The sequence below is a fragment of the Desmodus rotundus genome, chromosome 10 (genome assembly GCF_022682495.2).
Source record: "Desmodus rotundus isolate HL8 chromosome 10, HLdesRot8A.1, whole genome shotgun sequence".
In the NCBI taxonomy this organism is placed as follows: domain Eukaryota; kingdom Metazoa; phylum Chordata; class Mammalia; order Chiroptera; family Phyllostomidae; genus Desmodus; species Desmodus rotundus.
Genome location: NC_071396.1, coordinates 33,644,338 through 33,661,692, shown reverse-complemented (window position 1 = coordinate 33,661,692; position 17,355 = coordinate 33,644,338). Strand labels below are relative to the sequence as shown.

Here is a 17,355-nt window from a genome sequence, read left to right as displayed (position 1 = left end):
CCTGAAGACTTTCTAATCACTTCTTACTTAGGACTTAACCAATTAGGAGGAACAGCACACTGGGTTCCTACTCTGTGATTTATAGATGGCAAGCTCTTCATAAATCAGGCAAGAGTTGTTCATCCACCTGCCTCGCCATAAACAACGAAAATGGGTAATCAGCAGCATGGATATGCGTTAGCTTGGGAAGTGAATCAGGGCCAGTTTCTTAATTATCTAGTGATGGATGGGAGCTGCCTCTATGCTCTTCAGACCCCGGGACCCTAAAGGGAAGGTCTGGTGGGTCCCTGCCTGAACAGAGAGGAAGGGGAAGTGATGTGCATCTTGTTTTCACAGCACCAGGGCGTTAAATCATCATCCTGTCCAGGTTGCCTTGTGGTTGGTAAAGAAACTGAGCAAAGGAAGTTAAGAACTGCCTCAGCCGCTGCACGAGCTGAAATCAGCCAAGAACACTGAGTGCCTGTGGCTTCACTGTCACCATGCTGAGCATGGAGCTGACAGTGCTGAGCAATGCCAAGGACCTGAGTTCAAGTCCTGACTACAGGACCTTGGAAACGTCCCTGTACCTCCTAGAGAGGCAATCATAATCCCTCAGGAGTTGGGAACTCTCGGTATGAAAACACAGGATGCTATCCAGCGGAGTGTCCCTGAAATAAAGGCACCTGGCACATTTTATTTCCACCGTTCTACTGTGGATACTGAAGATGGTTAAGATATGGTGTTGAAGGAGAACACACCTCGACTTGCTGCGTCACACCTGGGTTACTGCAATAACAACCACCAACCCTTCCAAACTGGCACTGCTACTAATTTCTCTAAGCCCTAATTTTTATTATAGCGCTCCTAGATTCGGAACTGGCAGTGATTCTCATGGCCTATGCACGCAATGGGAGCAGTGGAGGGTGGGGCATCCCTAAGGGGTCCAGCTGGCAGGAGCCCCTGAGCAAGTAAGAGGTCAGTCTTTCCCAGCCCTGCCTTTCCCCTGCGGTGGACTTGGCACCAGTCACTCGTGGACTTGAACCTGCCCCACTACAGACACGTTGTCAGGCTGTTCCTGTTGTGATCATTCAAACACAATATGCTACATTTTTTTCTAAGCCTTTATTCATGTAACTGATTTCTTCAAACTAAAACGATCTTCCAACTCTTCAACATGCGACAAAATGAGGCACATTTTTTTGAAAGTTCATCTTAATTTCCACCAAAGGACTGTTTGGATACCTTCCTCTTACTGAAATTTTCTTCCTCTAAGTAGTAATCTTCACACAGTCCCTTAATTTGTTTTGATCCTTAATAATGTGTATCATCTTATTGTGAATAAGTCCCATGCTTCTGTCTGATTTGTATTCACATTATCTGATAGAACACTTAGAATGTGTTGAGAACAGAATAGGCCTACAATAAACAGTTGCCAAACTGAATATCTAACTGGTATGTACACAGGACAATCCATATTTTGGGCCATCTTGTGAGGAATTTTTTGACATCATGTTCAAAGTTTTTATATATGAATTAAACCATAATTGTCATGTTAGTGCATTTTGGAGATTTTAATCAAATATGTTTTCCTTTATCACTAAGGTAATAAAGAAGTGTAATGTACAATGTAATGTGTAAAATATGGCATGCAATAAACATATACAATATAACACAGTGTGTGTTATGAAATTATATATTATGCACATTTGTTATGTAGATATCTATGTGCACGTTCACATGTGCGTGTGCATATATGTATCACTACCACTATATACACACATGTGTATGTATACTCGTATCTTTATATAGAGCCGTGCGCCATATAACAGCATTTTCGTCAATGACAGCATATATGCCTGAGGTCTCAAAACATGATAATGAAGCTGAACAATCCCTATCAGCTGGTGACATCACAGCCACTGTGACCTCACAGCACAGCACATCACATCACTCACATGTGTGTGGTGATGCTGGTATAAATAAACCTTAATGTGGTCATCGGGACAAAGGAAGTAAGTAGTCAGAGACACAGCGGTATACACAGGGTGGGCAACAGTAGGTTTACAGTTGCTCACATGGAACATACAGTAATTAATGAATAATGACAGAAGAATAAACTGTGTTCGGCATACAACTGCAAACCCACTTTTGCCCCACTCCATCTGATGATAAAAATGTCACTACAAAAGGAAGTCAGAGCAGGCCTGTGTGTATGCCCCAGGTAGAGCTGCAAAGTGTGCAAAGCAAAAACTGATAGAACTGAAAGACGAATTGAAGAAATCTATGATTATAGCTCAGGACTTCAACACTCCTTTCTCAACAGACGATTAAACAGCTAGACAGAAATCAGCAACAGCACCATCAAGTAGCAAGATATAACTAACGTTGACAGAGCATTCCACCCATAACAGCAGGATACACAGCTCCCCAATGTACATGGAAAACATGCCAAGACAGGCCAGATCCTGAGCCACAAATGAACCTCAACCAATTTAGCAGTGAAGTTGTGCTGAGTATGTCCTCTGGCCACAGTGGAATCATGGCAAAAAATCAAAAACAAAAAGACAAAAAGAGAATTCCCATGCATTTGGAAAGTAAGTAAAAAAAACACTTCTCAATAATTCAGGTGGTCAAAGAGGGCATCTTACAGGAAAGTTAAAAAACACACAATGTACTGAGTGGAAGTCAAAATATAGTATAAAAACCTGTGGGACACAGAGCCATGTGGTAAGAGGGACATTTACAGCAGTAAATGTTTAGCTTAGAAAAGTCTAAAAATTTAAAACCTCAGCTAATCCCTCAAGAAAATAGGTAAAATAAGAGAATAATACCAAAACAAGTAAAGGAAAGAAACTAATAAAGATAAGAGCAAAAACTGATGTAATTAAAACTGAAAAACAATAGAGAAATTCAATGAAACAAAGAGCTGGAAAGGTCTATAAAACTGACCAACCTCTAACCACATGTCAAAGCAAAAAAGGAAGGCACCACGTACTAATGTTGGCAATGAAACAGGCACGACCACCATAGACCCTGCAGGTATCCGCAAAATGAGGGGCCACCACCGAAAACTCTGTACACACAAATTCGACAACTTAGAAGATACGGACCAACTCCTCAAAAAGCAAAAACTACCATAATTCACTCAATATGAAAGAGAGCATTTAAATTGCCCTATAATTCCTATGGAAACTGAAATCATAATTTACAAATCTCAGAAAAGATGTCGAGGCCCAGATATTTTCACTGGAGAATTCTACAACAGGATTAAAGAAGAATTAACACCAATTCTATACATTCTCCTGCAGAAAATAAAAGAGGGAATGCTTTCCACTCATTTTATGAGTCAAGTACTACCTTAATCCTAAAACCAGGCAAAGACAGTAAATATCAACTACAGATCAATACCCCTCATGAATATAAATACCCCTCATGTAATATCCTTCACAAACTATTAGCAAATTGAACCCACCATTATGTAAAAACAACTATGCACCCAGAGTAAGTGGAGTTAATTCCAGGGATGCAAGACTTGTCCCATATTCACAAATCAGTCAAAGCAATCCACCAGATTAACATAATCAAATAAATTATGCAGAAAATAAATTTGAAAAAATTTGACACACATTAATAATAAAAGCTCTCAGAAAAGATAATAATAGAGGGGGGCTGTCTCTGCCTGATAAAGAACATTTGAAAAAACTTACAGCTAATATTATATTTAATGGTAAACACTGAATTATTTTCCCTTATCACTGGGAACAAGTCAAAAATGTCTCTCACGATGGCTATTATTCAGCGTAGTCCTGGGAGCTCCAGCCAGCTTGGCAAGACAAGAAGAGAATATAAAAGGCATATAGATAGGAAAGCAAAACATAAAACTAACTCTATCTGAGAATGTACAAGAACAATAATAGAAAGTTAAATAAAAAACAACTCCTAGAACTACCAGTGAGGTCAATGATGTCAGTTACAAGATTAACAAAAAAATCAATTGTACTTCACAATGACCATGTTAAAATCACTAAGCATTTATAGTCATTAAACAAGAAAGAAATACTTAGGTGTTAATAGAACAAAACATACATGATACTTGTGTCCTAAGAAGTATAAAAAGCTAATGATAAAAATCAAAGAAAATTTATATAAATGGAGAAATATCCCTAGCCCAGAGGAGTCAACCTTGTAAAGTGTCAATGCCCCCAAATTGATACACAAATTTAACACGATTCCTATCAAAACTCCAAAAAAGATTTTTGTGGATCCAGACAACATCACCCTAAAACTTACATGGAAAGGTGAAGGAACGAAAAACAGCTGAAATAATTTTGAAAACGAGAACAGAGTGGGAGAGATCTCGCTACTCAACCGTAAGATTGATCATATGGCTACAGAAAACAAAACCGCAAGGTCCTGGCCCAGGGGCAGACACGTCAATCTACAGAACGAAACGAGAACCTGGAAGTGTAACACCCAGGAAAAACCAACTGGTTGCTGACAGAAGCACAGCAGCAACTCTAGCACTAGGAACGCTGGGGGAAGCTGAGGGAAGGGGCAATGGACTCACGCACGCAGTGTGTCCCAGTGCCCAGTGGGGCTGCAGGAAGAGCCAGCATGACTGGTTTTCCATGATACAAACAACCAATTCAGACAAACTGTCTTCAGGGATGGAGGGTTGGAAGAGAGAACAAATCAAGATTTGCAAATATTTATGAGCTAGGAGAGCAGAGTAGTGAACATAAATACTCTATCACCAAGCAAAGACGACTCAGGACAAGCTTTTTTTTTTTCTTTGGTATTCTGCCCATCCTCATTCATTCACTCACTCATTCATTCATTCATTCAATTATTTAGTGATCCAATATTTAGTTGGCACCTACTAGGAGATGAAAGATAAGAGTACATTTTTATAGCTCAACAAATTAAAGGTGATTAAAAATTATAGACACCATAATTCCATTTAAGCAATAAGAATTAGGATAGAAACTACTAAAACAACCAAAAAAAAAAGGAAGAAAAGGGGATACAGAAGAAAAAAAAAAAAAAAACCTGCTGGCAGCAAGTGTCCCTGGCGAGGGGTCACTTATTACTGCCCATGGTAATAAGCAGTTCTACCTGTGCTGACCTCCACTCGCTGTAAGACTGCTAGGTGCCCTGCCCTCAAGCCCAGCGCAGTGAGGAATATCTGACAGGTACCATGCTGGCCCCATCTCATTAGCCGTTTGCTCATGCCAGGTAATCCCCATCCTTGTACAGAACCGGCCCTCATGCTAGTCCAGTGGACCAGAAGGGCAAACACAATCCTGGCGTCCAGGGAGAACCTTCTTCCCAGGGCAGGACGTGGCAGAGAGGGGGCTCAAGTTTCTGAAACAACACTGCCAGCATCATTCAGAGTTGCTCTCTACAGATGAGAGGTGCCGCTCCCTCGGGACAACATGCATGTGGGAAGGCAGAGTAACAGCCATTTCAACAATATCAGGGCGTCAGCTGTTTTCCCTCTTGGTCTTTCTCTCCCTTATTGCTCAAAAATTAGGAATTCGATAACAAGAAATCACCATGTGTCACTTACAAACAAATATTATGCAGAAATCAAACTCTGCTTCCAACAATAGGGTGGGTCCTTAACACCCAAATGTGGGAAATGTATGGGGACCAACACACTGAAAATGGATTTCATTCCCTCCTTTTTATCTGACTGTTTGATGTCCTGTAGACACATGTTCTAAACTCGCTTTGGGTGATGCTGGGGAACTGCATGGGCACGGGAAACTGTACATCAGAAACAAGACATAAACATGGAGTCGAATAACTGAGGTTTTGAATCCTGGCTGCAAAGTCTGAGGGAGAAACAGGAATTTACCTTCTCTGAGTTTCATCTATGAAAGGGGCACGTTACTAACTTGAAACGACATAAAGGAAAGCAAATTTCATAGCACAAAACATGACACATTAATTCAAGTAAAATCTGATTTCCCTTTCCTCTCCCCAGCAGTTGGAGACAGGCTTAGAAATGTTTTCATCCTGGCCAGTTCATCATCCTCATCCTCACACATAAACCCATCAGTGGGGCTTTCAGCTTCAAAGTGAAGCCATGAAGAAGCCTCTATCCCTTGCAATTCCTCCTCCAAGCCGGCCAGAACAGCAATTTGCAACTTTATGATGTGATAAATAGAAACTCTTTGTTTTGATTTTCCATTTGCATATTTATTGAGATATGACGCTCTTAATTAGTTCTGCTTTCTTTGTTTTGCTTGTTTTCTCGGTTGGGGAAAGATGGCTTTCTGTAGTGCGAAATAATTCTGCATGCTAACAGGGTGAACGAAACCAGCCTGTGGCACACACCTTGATGCTGATGCTGGCTGAAATGCAGCTTTACGCCGTCTCTCTTTCCCTTGTTTTCTTTACAGGCTGAGGGAATGCTCAAGACTTGGGTGAATGTCAGGCCTCAAGAGGCAGCCCCCACTGTGAAGCAAGAGGACACTTAAAATGCCAGATACTCATGCACATCCAAGGAGCTCATCCCTGCCAGCCTATCACCCATCTCCCTCCTAGAACAGCTGGGCCCCTCCTCAGCCCTCTTCTCAAAGAAATGCAGCCTCAGTGCACCTTGGCTGTTGTGCACAAGAATGAGCGACTTGGAGCCCCTAGGCGGCTGCCTCCCAAGGGAGTATTTGGACCCGCTGTTCACACAGTGCTATTCCTCCTGGACCCTCCTCTATTCACTTTCTTCAGGAGCAGAGCCCTGGGAATGCTGGGCCCAGCAGCCTACTAAATAGCGCACAGATTCGGGGGCCGTGAAGCAGTCAGACCATGCCCACTATGACCACTTCACCACCATCACCCAGAACAATTAGCTGGTTCCCTAGTGCTTCCTAGTTGCCAAGATCTTCACGCCATCACTGATTGAACACTTTTAAGAGGAGTAACATAATTTATGACCCCCCCTTTTTTGTTAACTCCAGTACTGGAGAGTTTCTTGTAGAGAGAAAAGCACTAGGCACTATTGGTAAAGGGAAAGAATTAACATTGCCAATCGTCTGCTGTGTGCCAGGAGCTTGGAATTTGCTCTTCTTTCATTTAAAATATGGACGAACAAACAAATCTATGGGGTGATATTATCATTCCTATTTTACAGTTGGGGGAGGAGAGACACTGGGTATTTAGATAATTTTCTCAGTATCTGAAAGGTACATGCAGCACAGATGTACAATAATCACATTGCACCAAGGGGTCTTGTTCCCCTTAACTCCATTAACACATATCGATGTATACAAATCTGTCTTGCTTAAAGGAAGCCCTGGGATGGATATTAATTCAGCCAAAATCAAAGTCATGGATGCAGACATGAGATGGAGAAAAAGTCCCATGTCACTCTCACCCCCCAAAAAACAGAAATACATCAACAAGTGACTCCATTATGGTGTGGGGACGTGCAATGAGAAATCCAGAACAGAAGACAGTGGGAATGGGAGCCAGTGGGGTAGTGAGAATGAGTAAGAGCACAGTGAGGGAGGGAGGCAGGGAGAAAGGGTGGGAGAGACGAGAGGGACATGTTCCAGGGACATGTGCAGGTTTGATTCAGGTGCTGTTCCCACCTCCGCCCTGCTCCTCACTGGACTCAGGATGCCTGTGCACCTGAGGAACCTGAAACCTCGTATGAGACCACAGCAGACTCCAGCTAGGGGGAGGTGCTTAAGCAAGTCTGGAGTAACAGGTGTTAACAGAGCAAAAGCCCTGGGGAGCATGATGCTTGCAGTCAGCGAGCTGGCTTTAAGCCACGTGACCATTACAGAAGATGTTTGTCTTCAAAGCTGAGATTTATGGCTCCAAGGGCAGGAAACTTTAAAGCGGGGTGTCCAACCTTTTGGCGTCTCTGGACTGCACTGGAAGAAGAGTTGTTGTTGTCCTGGGCCACATATTAAATACATGGTGACACGTAATCACACACACAAAATCTCGGAACATTTTAAATAAATTTACGATTTTGTGTTGGCCCCAATTCATAGCCACCCTGGGACGCATGCAGCCCATAGGCTGCAGGTTGGTCACCCCTGCAAAGGAACCTAGGTAGCTAGATGAATAGACAGAAAGGCACATATATATAAACATATATACATACACACATATATATCTTTCCATATATGTATCTTATGATTTGTTTTCATAAATTACTAAAATAAAGCAGAATCTTTATATAAACAGTTTAACTGAAAATTACTTAGTCTCATTCTCTTAAACACACCTAAGTGAAGCCCTTCACAGTGACCACTTTGTCACCTCTCAGCAAATCTCGATTGCCTTCCCTACCCCCTACCTTAACAGAATTTTAGTTCATATCCTCTTCTATCTTAGAGTCTTGACACTACATATCTGGGGCAGGGTGAGAGGAGGAAGGAGCTTCAACAATGTGATCTCTGCTACTTCTTCATCCAAGCTTTCTAACTCTGTTCTACATAATCATCCCACCATTCAAGTTACCTAGGTCTCTCACCTCGACTCAAACATGCTTGGGGCTCTGGTGTTTCTCCGAGTTGGCTGTCGCAGCCTCTACCTGCAACGTGTCCTTCTGGCCACTGGTAACTTAAACCCCCAGGTGTCTTAAGACCAAGCCCAGATGTTATTTCCTTTGGAAAAGCATCCACAGTTATGCAGACTAGAAATAATGACTCATTTGATTTGAGTGTACTTATTCACTATGCTTTCCCCTGGAGGTCGGATTAACTTGAAACTCTCAGAGCTCTTAGCTCTTGACTTACACGCAGAAAATGCTCCAACCAAATACCTATGAAGGAATGACAGAAAACTCCCTTTCTTAACCCAAGTAAAATACGCTCTGTGCCCAGATTACAGGTAACCCTATATCTCTCCTGATTTCTACCAGCCTCACATGGAAATTGAAGAGGTGAGGTATTTAAGAGAATTCATACTTCGACTTTTCAAACTGCAGACGTTAGAAGTGCTAGAATGGGCTGTTTCTTTACAAGATCATTGGCTAAAACTTTAAGGTAAATGGTGTTTTTATGTGAGATTCTAGTTCGCTTGCATAGGTAGGTATTTGTGTTCTCTGTCCTAGGAACGCAGGAAGCATCAATACTAGAATACGACGTTTACAGTAAAGATGAAACAGGCAGAAAAGGATAGAAAGACTGAAATATGTAGGATGTGATAGAAGCTGAGGAGCCTGTGAGAAAAACATAAATCAGCACTGCTATTTAAAGACTCTTTTTTGTTATCTTGGGCGCTGTCTCCCAAATTCTATGTTTCTATCAGGCTCTCAGGTTTCAGATAAAAGGATTTTGTGTTGCTATTGTTACAGTCTAAAAGAATTCTTTACACAGGCCTTTTTGTTGTAGGAACAGAATCAAATCTCCTTGCCTTCAGAAGCACCCAGGGATTTCCAGCAGTTTACAGAGCAACGGATTTCTCATCTCAGTTGTAGGAAGAAAACCAGCTGTCTCTTGGTTTCACAACACAGAATCATACCTGCTGCCACCCACCACCGGGTCTGGGCTAAGAACCACCACTTTGTAGATGTCATGTTCTGTTTTGGTGAAAAGCAATCAGTTTACGGATCTCTACATGTGATCACGCACATTTTCCCTGACAACAAAGTTGTGTGAAAGTTCGTTGGGAGAAATCCCTGGGTAAAGAGACAAAGAATGAAACAGGTATGTTTCTCAGATATGATATGACGTAGAGAGTTGTGATCCTCTTTGCCAAGGAGATAAATAATCAGTACATGGTATTTGAAGAGTTACAAAGTGTCAGAGGAGATCCCCAGGTGAGGCAGACACTACTGAGAAATGAAGTCTCTACGTGAGGTGTGTGAGAGAAAGCTGGCCGCCCCTTCAGGAGGAGGTCATTCCAGCTCCAAAGATGCCCATTTTAATGGACACCACATTCAATTCTAAGGGAACTTAATTAGTAGGATATTAATTGATAGAACAACCGCACTCTAAAGATGACTAATGACCTTCAAGAAAGTATTTTGATTTGAGTACTTTACCTGGGCACAGCTTGAATGAATGAAGACAAGTTATAATTTTAGGTGACAGTTATGTTTTCTGTTACATATAAAAATATTAATTCAACAGAAGATGGCCTTTGAGGATCGTAATTGGCCACGGCAGGACAGAACAGATCATGAATACCCGTCAGGAATGGGCCAGAGAAAGTCTGCCCCGAGGAGTCAAAAAGCAAATAATCACCCCAGGAGGGGCTGTGACAATTTTCTCATAAGCATCATAATAAAATACATTATGCAATATACATCACATAATTTGGCCAAAAGCAAGAGCAAATACGTATCATTTATCAAACCTTGATGCTGTATTATAGGAATTCTAACAAAGGGAAGATTATCTATAAGCAAACTTGCACATTATATAAATTAAATTATGTCTGTAGTTATTGTAATGTCTTTCAAAAGCTTCTTCACTGTACATGAAAATAGCATCGCTGAGTGGATGTGTCAGCATCATCTGGTAGCATCTATTAGTCAGTTTTGCCATTTACTAATTAATGAGTAATCTATTGCGATCACAATACGATGTTATCTACTGTATCTGAACGCTTACTGAGAGGCACTTGCTACACACTTTAAGTGAATTACCTCACTTAACTCAATGGCATCGCTTCACACTTGGTTGTTAACTTTTTAAAACCTAACTAAGCTATTTCTGCTTTGATTTTCTGTTCACCTGAGCTGTATAAATCTCACACTCATTAAAATGCTTAGAATTACGAATTCATTGAACCCACTGATTCATTTAGAAATATGTATTGATTGTCTATGGATTACCTTTTGCTCATTTATGTGTTCGTTAATTTAGAAAGCAAAGGGAGAAAACAGCTTGTCGTCCACCTCGTATGGGCTGCAGGCTCTTGATGGGGACAGGAACAGAGAAGACCCAGGGAGCCCATGAGAGGTGATTACAGCTCGCTCACCGAACGCTCTAGGCCAGCAGCAGGCAGTGCACCTGGGAGGTCAGCGGATGGAATAAGCGACTCCATCAAAAACAAAGAGGTAAGGAAACAACAACCCAGGATGAAGAGTAACTGTGCAAAATCCCAACAGCGAGGGAGATGAGGGAGACAGTAGCATGGACAGCCTGTGTCTGAGCCTTAGAGTGTAGGGAGCAGAATCTGCATGAGGTTAGGGACCTGACAGGAAGCTGGGGGAGGGCAGAAGCTGAGGGGCCAAGGAAAGGAAGTCACACTTTATTTTACAGGCCATCATTTTGTTCGTAAGGAAGATGCAGGACACACTCTATCCCGTTATCATTAGACATAATTATTTAAATATAACTCAGAGATTAGCTGTTTAATTTAAAAAACATAACTGGAGCAATGTATTAACTAATAATACTTGACATCATTAATGAGGGTATAATTGTGCATGCTATTTAAAAAATTAATGCAATACCAATATTTTCTCACAAAATGAAGCAAAAATTATTAACTACAAAGCAACTTGACTAAATTCATTCTGTAATTTACATCCCCGGTGATAATCACTCAAATAGAAAAAAACCTAAGACTTCCTCATGTATGTGTAAGAAAAATGTTGTAACATTTTCACAGGGAATTTTTTTTAAAGGAGGGGCTACATGTCATTTAAAAAAAGGCCACTCCCTCCTCTCAGACTGAGGATGGGGAGAAAATGGTCCCCAGAGTTGCCGTTCATCTGTAGAACAGCCCAAGGGACAGAGAATAGTCTGCCCCTGAACGCTGATCTTGTGCTGATCCAGTGAGTTCAGTGCCATTATTAATACAACCAATTTTTATATAAAGAAAAGTGGAAACCTTCGGTGATTTGTGCAAGGTCATCCAGCCAGTAATGCGTGGCATCAGGGCTGGCACTGAGGGACAGTCCTGCACTGGGAGAAAGTGAGTACGGGCTTCGGGAAGCACACAGCTCAGCTGGTCAGGCAGGGAGGCATCACGTGCGGCAGACAGTGGCTACTGACTCGGACACTGCATTTTAACGGTGGCTGTCTGCTCTTCACTGCCACTATCTGTCGATGGCATCTGCGGGGAGTGAGGGTCGGGAGTTCCACTCAAGCTTATTTGATTCTGGAACATAAATCGGACACAAAGCACAGCAAGTTCCCCTCAAACAAAGACTGTCGTCGTGGGGTCCCAACCCAGACTTGTGAACTAGATGATGGCACTGGGTGAACTGTATTAAACGGCCATTTTTTTCAGGTGAAGAGATGTCCCCTGCAGGCAGTTTCCTATGTTTGAACTCGCTATGACCTTAGATCTATTGAAAGGTCACCCAGGAAAGGTGTGCAGAATGCAGTGGGGGAAACAGAACGGGAAGACAAGTCAGAATGCTCTTGCAGTGACACACATGAGAAAGAACACCTTTTTATAAAAGCACTGACTGAGGAAGAGCCTGCATCGTCTGCAAACTAAACTGACAGACAACCCAGGGCAAGACGAGGGACAGAGTGACAATCGTCAGGGAGACACTGAGATTTTCAGCGAAAGAAGCTGAGGGCATTATATGACATAAGGTTTCTCCCAATCAAGAATTACCGAGTTTATTCTACATTTCACATTTGATCCCATGCTAGTTTCAGAAACACATTTCCATTTTAAAAACACGCAAAGAAATGACAAACCCCTGACTCCCCAAATTACAAAGCTGAATGCAGAAGCACTTCTGGTAAAATAGGAGGTAACAGGAGTCAGCTGGCTGCACGCACGCACCGCCGCCACGTTCACCAGTGGGATGCACGACGCCTGCGCTTGGCAGGTGTTTACTGGGCGTCTACCAGGAGGCAGACTGAGAGCCGGGTGCTGGGTCTCCCCCTCCTCTGGCCTACCCGGTGTCCAGCGGATGATCACACCAAGAACGCGCGTGCTGTCCCTGGCCAGGCGGGGCACGGGCTGAAGTGGGTAAGGGGCCTTATCTGCCCTAGTGTGCCCCGGTGCCCCCAACATACACGCATGCGCACAGACACAGGCACTGAAGTACAATGTATGCATGTACATGCCCAAACTCATCCACATACATACAAATGCACATGGCACACGAGCGCACTATCCAAATCTACACCCTCACGCAGATGTATGCACACATGTGTGTACACACATGCCACACCTGTGCACAAAGGAACACCCAACCACCACCACACGTAGGGAACCCCAAATAGGAACCTTCTCACTACCATCTGGATTCGAAGAACTTTTTCCTTCTGTCACCATGCCTGGCCTTCCTGACATAACAATTGTCCCCAAATTCCTCCACCGCCTGATGCCAGGCTTTGAACGTCCCACAGCTTTTCACCCTGTTCCTCTCCTCCTCTGGTCCTGATAATGTCGAGGACAGTTCTGAGTAAGAGAATGGCACTTCCCATGAAGGGCAGTTTTGAGTGAAGGGTCTCCACCTGAGAGGGTGTGAGCCCTGCATATGGGCAGATTTCCTGTTCTTATTACTGATGTGCTTTCCATTTTCACTCAGTCAAGAGAAGACTTTCTTGGTACCCAAAGCTGAGACTCGGCAAACTCTGAAATTCCATCATCCGTTTTCACCAGGGAGGAAAAACTATGAAAGCCAGACTTTTGAGTTTCTCCTCCCAAGTCCCTCCCCATGGTGGAAAGGCTGAATGAAATCCCACGGATATCCTGTAACGTCACTCAACGTGGCCAAGGGTGATTGTCCCTGGCAGGCCATGCTGCCCTTTCTCTGCCTCCTCAAAAGAGTCTGCTGCAACAGGAAGCCAAAGGAAAGGGGTAATTTATTGTGGGGACTGCATATTAATTAGTTTTCAGAAGTTCCTTGGGCATTTACAACCTGTACCATTTGTAATTGATTTGGCCAGATTAAAAATGGATGCTTTGGTGCATCAGTGAAATTAGCAGGAGGCCAAGGAGAAGGGGAGGAGGAAAATTCTTACCCAGGACATGAGGAACAACTGGCCTCAGGCCAAGCCGCAGATGACACCTTCTCTGCAGCTAAAGTTACAGCAGGCATCGAACACTGTGCACTCAGCAGGTGAATTTCACCCCCTTCCCCAGAAGACCATCAGGGGTGGGTGGCCAAATGTCTCCCGAGCTAAGTTTTTACAATTGGAGGAGTGGTCCCAAGGAGCCTGTGAAGTCAGATGTCTAGCTTGGCCCCGGCCAGATGCTGGTCTGGCCAAGAAATCACAGAGAGAAGCAGTGGGAGTGGTCATGGGGCCCCTGCACTTGAGCAAAGTGTGGGATCCGACAACTGACCCACACGCCCTATCCCAGATGGACCCGGAAAGATTTTCTTATGCCCAGTGAGTGAGGTAAGTGGGAAGAGTGTCCCTGAATGCCTGCTCCCAGCCCAGGACTGGGAAATTGACATTAATAATGACGACAAGGATCGCATTGCTATTCTTAGTGTTACTACTGTACCAGGCCCTATGCCGCAGGCCTCTACTCATTCAGACCTTTCAACAACTTTTAGAAATGAGGAAACGGAGGCTCAGGGAGCCCAAAGACATATCCTTGTACACAGCAGCTGATGCTGGCTGGTCAGCTACAGACTTGGTCTCCCTGTCCCTGACCCAGGACTAGTGGCAACTGTTGCCAAGGGGGCCTGCCTCCCCCATGGAGGGAAGGTCCAGGAAGAGTTGGCTTTCTTATCCCTGGAGCACCTGGTCTGAACATGGCGGTGGCAGCCCACACGAGCATTGCTTCTGGCTCCCAGGGACTCCCAGTCCTAACACCTACTCACTCTGATTCCCTGTGAGGCTTGGGGTCCTGCCTGGAATCACAGACCAACTCACGGGGACATGACCTTTCCACCTGCTCCCATGGCGCCTTACCTGTGCCTGCACCCTTGCCTCTCTCGTTGTTCTCACCTGTTGGGTTGGGACTTGAATCCGAGAACCAGCTCCCCCCACACTGAAGCCAAGTGTTCTGCCTCTCAGTCTCTTCCTCTGAGTCTAACTGCTGGCCTGGATCACACTGACGACAGCTCCACTCTCAAGGGGGCCCCCAATATGTATGGCAAATAAAACCCCGTGTTCTGACAAAGCTGCTAGGATGCTTCCAGAGTCTAGGGACCACTTCTTTCTCTGCCAACTGCCTGTCCATCCGTTTGAGCTGGCTAATGGTGGAGGACAGTGAAGAGAAGGTAGTTGGCTATCCTGCTGAGGTTAAATAGCACATTGGCCTTGATTCTCCAGCCCGGATTTCCCTCATCTCCACCCTGTGCTCAGTGGTAACTGCCCCCCACTGGAATCCCTTTCTAATCTCTACCTTTAATCCAGGCTTTGAATGCAGAAATCAGAAGTTAAGCCAGGGGCTTGATAGTCTTTGCAACTATTAATTTCTCTCTCATAGAAAACAAATCTGTATCTCAGTGCTGTGCTAACACTGCATCTTGAACTTCACCGCAGTCACTTTAGGCCAATAAGCATTAACAAAATAAGCTGACTCGAACAGAAGCAAGGCAGACCCTAAAAACAAAGCTATGAGGCTCAGCGCTCATACCAACCACAAACTCATCCCCTAGCCTTCTATGGAAACTCCTGTTTTAAAAAAAGTTTTAAATGCTAATTAAGTGGTGACAAAGAACACGCTGTGTGTCTAAGGAAAGCTGGCATATCCGTCAACCACGCTCTGGGTACAGAGATGGGATTTGGCTCTGGGCTGGTCCCACACAGGAGAATTTGTGAGAACTTATCGTTCTCACCGGTGGCCAAGGCAGCTCCAGATGAAGTGGATGCCCTGAGCCGGGGGGGCAGGCAAGATTGATTTCATGCTTTTATTGCTAGTAAAGGATTCTTACTAAGCACTGAGGCTGAAGGAAATTATGGGACTTTTCTCCTAGGAGTCATTAAGAGAAAGTCCAAGAAAGAAAAGAAGTATATCTTTTTTTTTTTCCTGTTTTGTATTTATTTCTCTTCTAAGTTCACAGTTCTGGTTATGACCTCCTAGATTTCTGATGTGCAAAACAGTAATAGTTGGCTCTGGCACTGGTCAGCCGGGGGCTTCCTAGGAAGGGACAAATGAAGCTCTGGTCTTGCAGGTCATGCTTGAAGAGCATCTGAAGCAGTCTTTTTTAAACTGCGAGATGACTACCCCTTCGTTGGTCCTAAATTCTTACTTTTAAAGGTCACAGGACGAATGGACCAGATAGTAGCATATATTGTGAATAGTAAAAATAGGGCTTATTTCTTTACATTTTTGTCTTTGATTGGATGTGTGTATGTGTGACTGGGTCACTTCATAAATGTACTTTACAGTGTGAGTTGCATTTTTTAAAAAATTTGAAAAAACCTGCTGTAAAGGTTAAAGCTAGGTCAGTGATGGCCCCATTCCTTTTCCTCCTTGCGGTTTATCCCATATACATGGGTTTTCCTGATCTGGGGGGATCTGTCCCTGAATCAGCTGCTGGAGTGCCCACCTTCTCCTCTACCAAGGGCCCTGAGTCCACCTCACTAAGCTCCAGGGCTTTTCTCAGATGGGGAGCAAACTGGATTGAACAACTGGCAAAGGGAGAAGGAACCATCGTAAATGTAGTGCTGTCTACGTGTTGACTATCGGCCCCAAAGCATTAATATATGTAGGAATGTCCCAACAATTCTAAGGCAGGTATTTTATTTGTTTTTGCACATAAGGAAATTGAAGTTCAGAGACATAGCAACATGATTTCCCAAAAGATCTTAATGCCTAAAAAAAATTTAATTAGATTTTTCCCCTTATTAAAGTAACTCCTGACCTATGACCATGCCCTGTGGAAACATTGGCAAAAGTGTGGCACTCCATTACAGGAAGTGATGGATGCAGAAATACCTGGCTTCGCGATTCACAAAACATTTCCACACTCCTGTCTGACTCGACCTTCACCACACATCTGCCAGGTGGGTAAGAAATGTATTGCTTCCATTGTAGAAATGGGAAACTGATAACAAAGAGGGCAAATGATTCCCGTGTGCAGAAGGAGACAGAGCCAAATCTGCAACCCAGGTCTTACTTCCAAGTCCACTCTTCCTTCTCCTATGACTATGACTTCATGAGATCACATGACCCTCGTGTTTGTATTTTTGCTGGAGGCAACAATAAAAAACTAGACATTATCACTATGGAGTGGAGCTTTTTCAAACATCTTTAAAAGCCCTGAACAAAAGCAGATTCTTAAAATTTCTATTCTCTTTATGAACATGTTCTCGCACTCGATGGTAACTAACCAGATTACTAACTCCTTTATAGACATTAGGACAATTTCGTTCATAAATCAACTCATCTGGCTCAGCAGGAAATAGAAAAGACCAGCACGCCTCGGCTCCCACACAGCACCTGCCAAGCTCTTAGAATGAAAAGCAAAAGATAAGGATTTTCTCTGTCATTTTAAACAGGGCAAATTAATTGCTCCTGCAGAGATGAAAA

The 17,355-nt window shown here is 43.5% G+C and overlaps 1 protein-coding gene across 1 annotated transcript in view; it reads right to left on the bottom strand.

Moving 5' to 3' along the window:
* The window catches only part of AGBL1 (AGBL carboxypeptidase 1), a 470,051-nt gene that overhangs the window by 1,805 nt on the left and 450,891 nt on the right, over window positions 1-17,355 (bottom strand). The gene's annotated exons all lie outside the window — the stretch shown is intronic.